We start from the raw sequence: 6,512 nt of genomic DNA, 5'->3' as shown, positions 1-6,512 counted from the left end.
GGTCAGAAATAGGCTGCTTGAACAAGTTTGCAAACCCTTCGTATTTCGATGCATCGTTTTAATCTCCAGCGATATTGCGGAGCTGTATATTTGAACAGGGGAGGGTGATGGATAGCTGGAGTAGTTACAAAGATCCAGAAGGGAGCAGCTTCCCCACCATCACCACAAGCGTTACAAAATTGTAACCCAGTATCAGGGCGACAGCTACAGGAGAAGAAACTTTTCCAGCTCAGACTTTTAGAAAATGTAGCAGTCTCCATCACTTTGAACCAATTCCCACCGCAAAAAAACTGCAGAGTATTCCCCATTGAATCTCAGAGCAGTTGAGACATTTACAGTGTGATTATTGATCACAACTGGAGGTAGGTATTTAAGGAGTGAGTGTACGAACCCTGTGCAATAGTTGCAGTTTTTTTTTATATTTTGGGCTGGGGGAAGGAGAGAGGGAGATGTTTTACTCCGGGGTTGTCCTGTTGCTATAATGAAGCCGGTAGGCGGTGCTTGGACACTCTTTTTCGAGGAAGTATCAGCCTGGCCAGTGCAAGAGTTGAGCAAGCGGCAGTGCAGCTTTCCCCGCGGGCAGCGCTGAAAGCTTTGGCCGCTGCGCCTCCGCAAAACTTTTCTTTATTTTAACTCATTCGGGGAATACTTAGAAAGAAAACCAAAATGGGATTCGACCTGGAGCGCTTCAGCGAGGACGTGGACCCCGACTTCAAGTGCAACTTGTGCAATAAAGTGCTGGAGGATCCCCTGGCCACCCCCTGCGGACACGTCTTCTGTGCCGGCTGCCTTCTGCCCTGGATTGTGCAGCGGGGCAACTGCCCGGCGCAGTGCCGGAGGCTCGGCCCCCAGGAGCTGAACCACGTCCTGCCGCTGCGGAACCTCATCCTCAAGCTGGAGATCCGCTGCGACCACTACGAGCGGGGCTGCCGCCGGCGGGTGAGGCTGGGGCAGCTGGCCGAGCACGCGGAGATGTGCGACTTCTCGCCGGCCAAGTGCCGCCACAAGGGCTGCGGCGAGACGCTGAGCCTGCGGGACATGGACGCGCACATGCGGGGCAGCTGCGAGCATCGGCCGGTGGGCATGTGCCAGCGGGGCTGCGGCTTGGCGCTGCTGCACGGCGAGCAGCGCCTGGGCTCGCACTGCTGCGTGCGGGCGCTGCAGGCGCACGGCCAGGCGCTGCAGGCTCAGCTGGCCGCCCTGCAGCGCGAGCTCAAGCGCCAGGGGCTGAGGTCCGGCCGGCGCGAGAAGTCGCTGCTCGCCCAACTGTCAGCGCTGCAGAGCGAGCTCCAGATGACAGCTCTCAAATACCAGAGGAAGTTCACCCAGTACAGCGCCAGGATCCACTCCCTGACCAGCAGCAGCCGCAGCCCTGCTCACTGCACTGTGAGTGTCCCTTTCCTTTCCCATCTCCCCCCCGCAGCTCTCCCCCCAACCTCCCCCCCGCCCACAGCACCTCTCCCCCCGCCCGCCCCCCGCTCCCCCCTCCCTCTCCCCCCTCCTTCTCTCCCGCCCACCCGCCCCTCTCCCCCTCTCCCCCCGCCCCCCCGCCCCTCTCCCCCCGCCCCCCCGCCCCTCTCCCCCTCTCCCCCCGCCCCTCTCCCCCCGCCCCCCCGCCCCTCTCCCCCTCTCCCCCCGCCCCTCTCCCCCCGCCCACCCGCCCCTCTCCCCCTCTCCCCCCACCCACCCGCCCCTCTCCCCCCGCCCACCCGCCCCTCTCCCCCTCTCCCCCCGCCCACCCGCCCCTCTCCCCCCGCCCACCCGCCCACCCGCCCCTCTCCCCCTCTCCCCCCGCCCACCCGCCCCTCTCCCCCTCTCCCCCCGCCCACCCGCCCCTCTCCCCCTCTCCCCCCGCCCACCCGCCCCTCTCCCCCTCTCCCCCCGCCCACCCGCCCCTCTCCCCCTCTCCCCCCGCCCACCCGCCCCTCTCCCCCTCTCCCCCCGCCCACCCCCCCCTCTCCCCCTCTCCCCCCGCCCACCCCCCCTCTCCCCCTCTCCCCCCGCCCACCCCCCCTCTCCCCCTCTCCCCCCGCCCACCCCCCCTCTCCCCCTCTCCCCCCGCCCACCCCCTCTCCCCTCTCCCCCCGCCCACCCGCCCCTCTCCCCCTCTACCCCCGCCCACCCGCCCCTCTCCCCCTCTACCCCCGCCCACCCGCCCCTCTACCCCCGCCCACCCGCCCCTCTCCCCCTCTACCCCCGCCCTCTACCCCCGCCCCTCTCCCCCTCTACCCCCGCCCCTCTCCCCCTCTCCTCCCGCCCCTCTCCCCCTCTCCTCCCGCCCACCCGCCCCTCTCCCCCTCTACCCCCGCCCACCCGCCCCTCTCCCCCTCTAACCCCGCCCACCCGCCCCTCTCCCCCTCTACCCCCGCCCCCCCGCCCCTCTCCCCCTCGACCCCCGCCCCCCCGCCCCTCTCCCCCCGCCCACCCGCCCCTCTCCCCCCGCCCACCCGACCCTCTCCCCCTCTCCCCCCGCCCACCCGACCCTCTCCCCCCGCCCACCCGACCCTCTCCACCCGCCCACCCGACCCTCTCCCCCTCTACCCCCGCCCACCCGCCCCTCTCCCCCTCTCCCCCTCTACCCCCGCCCCTCTCCCCCTCTACCCCCGCCCCTCTCCCCCTCTACCCCCGCCCCTCTCCCCCTCTCCTCCCGCCCACCCGCCCCTCTCCCCCTCTACCCCCGCCCACCCGCCCCTCTCCCCCTCTCCTCCCGCCCACCCGCCCCTCTCCCCCTCTAACCCCGCCCACCCGCCCCTCTACCCCCGCCCACCCGACCCTCTCCCCCCGCCCACCCGACCCTCTCCCCCTCTCCCCCCGCCCACCCGCCCCTCCCCCTCTCCCCCGCCCACCCGCCACTCCCCCTCTCCCCCCGCCCCCTCCCCCTCCCCCTCTCCCCCCGCCCCCTCCCCCTCTCCCCCCGCCCACCCGCCCCCTCCCCCTCTCCCCCCGCCCACCCGCCCCCTCCCCCTCTCCCCCCGCCCACCCGCCCCCTCCCCCTCTCCCCCCGCCCACCCGCCCCCTCCCCCTCTCCCCCCGCCCACCCGCCCCCTCCCCCTCTCCCCCCGCCCACCCGCCCCCTCCCCCTCTCCCCCCGCCCACCCGCCCCCTCCCCCTATCCCCCCGCCCACCCGCCCCCTCCCCCTATCCCCCCGCCCACCCGCCCCCTCCCCCTATCCCCCCGCCCACCCGCCCCCTCCCCCTATCCCCCCGCCCACCCGCCCCCTCCCCCTATCCCCCCGCCCACCCGCCCCCTCCCCCTCTCCCCACGCCCACCAGCCCCCTCCCCCTCTCCCCACGCCCACCCGCCCCCTCCCCCTCTCCCCCCGCCCACCCGCCCTCTCCCCCCGCCCACCCGCCCCCTCCCGCCCTCTCCCCCCGCCCCCCCGCCCCCTCCCGCCCTCTCCCCCCGCCCCCCGCCCCCTCTCCCCCCGCCCACCCTCCCCCTCTCCCCCGCCCACCCGCCCCCTCTCCCCCCGCCCACCCGCCCCCTCCCCCTCTCCCCCCGCCCACCCGCCCCCTCCCCCTCTCCCCCCGCCCACCCGCTCCCTCCCCCTCTCCCCCCGCCCACCCGCTCCTACCTCTCTCCCCCCGCCCACCCGCCCCCTCCCCCTCTCCCCCCGCCCACCCGCCCCCTCCCCCTCTCCCCCCGCCCACCCGCCCCCTCCCCCTCTCCCCCCGCCCACCCGCCCCCTCCCCCTCTCCCCCCGCCCACCCGCCCCCTCCCCCTCTCCCCCCGCCCACCCGCCCCCTCCCCCTCTCCCCCCGCCCACCCGCCCCCTCCCCCTCTCCCCCCGCCCACCCGCCCCCTCCCCCTCTCCCCCCGCCCACCCGCCCCCTCCCCCTCTCCCCCCGCCCACCCGCCCCCTCCCCCTCTACCCCCGCCCACCCGCCCCCTCCCCCTCTACCCCCGCCCACCCGCCCCCTCCCCCTCTCCCCCCGCCCACCCGCCCCCTCTACCCCCGCCCCTCTCCCCCTCTACCCCCGCCCCTCTCCCCCTCTCCTCCCGCCCACCCGCCCCTCTCCCCCTCTACCCCCGCCCACCCGCCCCTCTCCCCCTCTACCCCCGCCCACCCGCCCCTCTCCCCCTCTACCCCCACCCACCCGCCCCTTTCCCCCTCTACCCCGCCCACCCGCCCCTCTCCCCCTCTCCTCCCGCCCACCCGCCCCTCTCCCCCTCTACCCCCGCCCACCCGCCCCTCTCCCCCTCTACCCCCGCCCACCCGCCCCTCTCCCCCTCTACTCCCGCCCATCTCCCCCTCTACTCCCGCCCATCTCCCCCTCTACTCCCGCCCATCTCCCCCTCTACCCCCGCCCCTCTCCCCCTCTCCACCAGCCCACCCGCCCCTCTCCCCATCTCCCCCTCTACCCCCGCCCACCCGCCCCTCTCCCCCTCTACCCCCGCCCACCCACCCCTCTCCTCCTCTACCCCCGCCCACCCGCCCCTCTCCCCCTCTACCCCCGCCCACCCGCCCCTCGCCCCCTCTACCCCCGCCCACCCGCCCGCCCACCCCCCTCCCCTCTCCCCCGCCCGCCCGCCCACCCCCCTCCCCTCTCCCCCGCCCGCCCGCCCACCCCCATCCCCTCTGCCCCGCCCGCCCGCCCACCCCCCTCCCCTCTCCCCCGCCCGCCGCCCACCCCCCTCCCCTCTCCCCCGCCCGCCCGCCCCCCTCCCCTCTCCCCGCCCGCCCGCCCACCCGCCCCCCTCCCCTCTCCCCCGCCCGCCCGCCCACCCGCCCCCCTCCCCTCTCCCCCGCCCGCCCGCCCACCCGCCCCCCTCCCCTCTCCCCCGCCCGCCCGCCCACCCACCCGCCCCTCTCCCCGCCCCCCTCCCCTCTCCCCGCCCGCCCGCCCACCCCCCTCCCCTCTCCCCCGCCCGCCCACCCCCCTCCCCTCTCCCCCGCCCGCCCACCCACCCCCCTCCCCTCTCCCCCGCCCGCCCACCCACCCCCCCCTCCCCTCTCCCCCGCCCGCCCACCCACCCCCCCCTCCCCTCTCCCCCGCCCGCCCACCCACCCCCCTCCCCTCTCCCCCGCCCGCCCGCCCGCCCACCCCCCTCCCCTCTCCCCCGCCCGCCCGCCCACCCACCCACCCCCCTCCCCTCTCCCCCGCCCGCCCACCCACCCACCCACCCCCCTCCCCTCTCCCCCGCCCGCCCACCAACCCCCCGCCCCTCTCCCCCGCCCACCCACCCCCTCCCCTCTCCCCCGCCCGCCCACCCCCCTCCCCTCTCCCCCGCCCGCCCACCCCCCTCCCCTCTCCCCCGCCCACCCACCCCCCTCCCCTCTCCCCAGCCCGCCCGCCCACCCACCCCCCTCCCCTCTCCCCAGCCCGCCCGCCCACCCACCCCCCTCCCCTCTCCCCAGCCCGCCCGCCCACCCACCCCCCTCCCCTCTCCCCAGCCCGCCCACCCACCCCCCTCCCCTCTCCCCAGCCCGCCCGCCCGCCCACCCACCCCCCTCCCCTCTCCCCAGCCCGCCCGCCCGCCCACCCCCCTCCCCTCTCCCCAGCCCGCCCGCCCGCCCACCCCCCTCCCCTCTCCCCAGCCCGCCCGCCCGCCCACCCCCCTCCCCTCTCCCCAGCCCGCCCGCCCGCCCACCCACCCACCCCCCTCCCCTCTCCCCCGCCCGCCCACCCACCCCCCTCCCCTCTCCCCAGCCCGCCCGCCCGCCCACCCCCCTCCCCTCTCCCCAGCCCGCCCGCCCGCCCACCCACCCACCCCCCTCCCCTCTCCCCAGCCCGCCCGCCCGCCCACCCCCCTCCCCTCTCCCCAGCCCGCCCGCCCGCCCACCCACCCACCCCCCTCCCCTCTCCCCCGCCCGCCCACCCACCCCCCCCCTCCCCTCTCCCCCGCCTGCCCACCCACCCCCCGCCCCTCTCCCCCGCCCACCCACCCCCTCCCCTCTCCCCCGCCCGCCCGCCCACCCACCCCCCTCCCCTCTCCCCAGCCCGCCCGCCCGCCCACCCACCCCCCTCCCCTCTCCCCAGCCCGCCCGCCCGCCCACCCCCCTCCCCTCTCCCCAGCCCGCCCGCCCGCCCACCCACCCCCCTCCCCTCTCCCCCGCCCGCCCGCCCGCCCACCCCCCTCCCCTCTCCCCCACCCGCCCACCCCCCTCCCCTCTCCCCCCGCCCGCCCACCCCCCTCCCCTCTCCCCCCGCCCGCCCACCCCCCTCCCCTCTCCCCCCGCCCGCCCACCCCCCTCCCCTCTCCCCAGCCCGCCCGCCCGCCCACCCACCCCCCTCCCCTCTCCCCCGCCCGCCCGCCCACCCCCCTCCCCTCTCCCCCCGCCCGCCCACCCCCCTCCCCTCTCCCCCCGCCCGCCCACCCCCCTCCCCTCTCCCCCCGCCCGCCCACCCCCCTCCCCTCTCCCCCCGCCCGCCCACCCCCCTCCCCTCTCCCCCCGCCCGCCCGCCCACCCCCCTCCCCTCTCCCCCGCCCGCCCGCCCACCCCCCTCCCCTCTCCCCCCGCCCGCCCGCCCACCCCCCTCCCCTCTCCCCCGCCCGCCCGCCCACCCCC

At 77.9% G+C, this 6,512-nt stretch overlaps 1 pseudogene; it reads left to right on the top strand.

Annotated features, from left to right (window-relative positions):
* Positions 1 to 579: 579 nt before the first annotated feature.
* The window catches only part of LOC145362526 (E3 ubiquitin-protein ligase PDZRN3-B pseudogene), a 41,997-nt pseudogene continuing 36,064 nt past the window's right edge, over positions 580 to 6,512 (top strand).

The sequence above is a fragment of the Carcharhinus amblyrhynchos genome, chromosome 3 (genome assembly GCF_965287045.1).
Source record: "Carcharhinus amblyrhynchos chromosome 3, sCarAmb.v2.hapA, whole genome shotgun sequence".
NCBI classification, from domain to species: Eukaryota; Metazoa; Chordata; class Chondrichthyes; order Carcharhiniformes; family Carcharhinidae; genus Carcharhinus; species Carcharhinus amblyrhynchos.
This window is presented reverse-complemented; position numbering and strand designations above follow the sequence as displayed.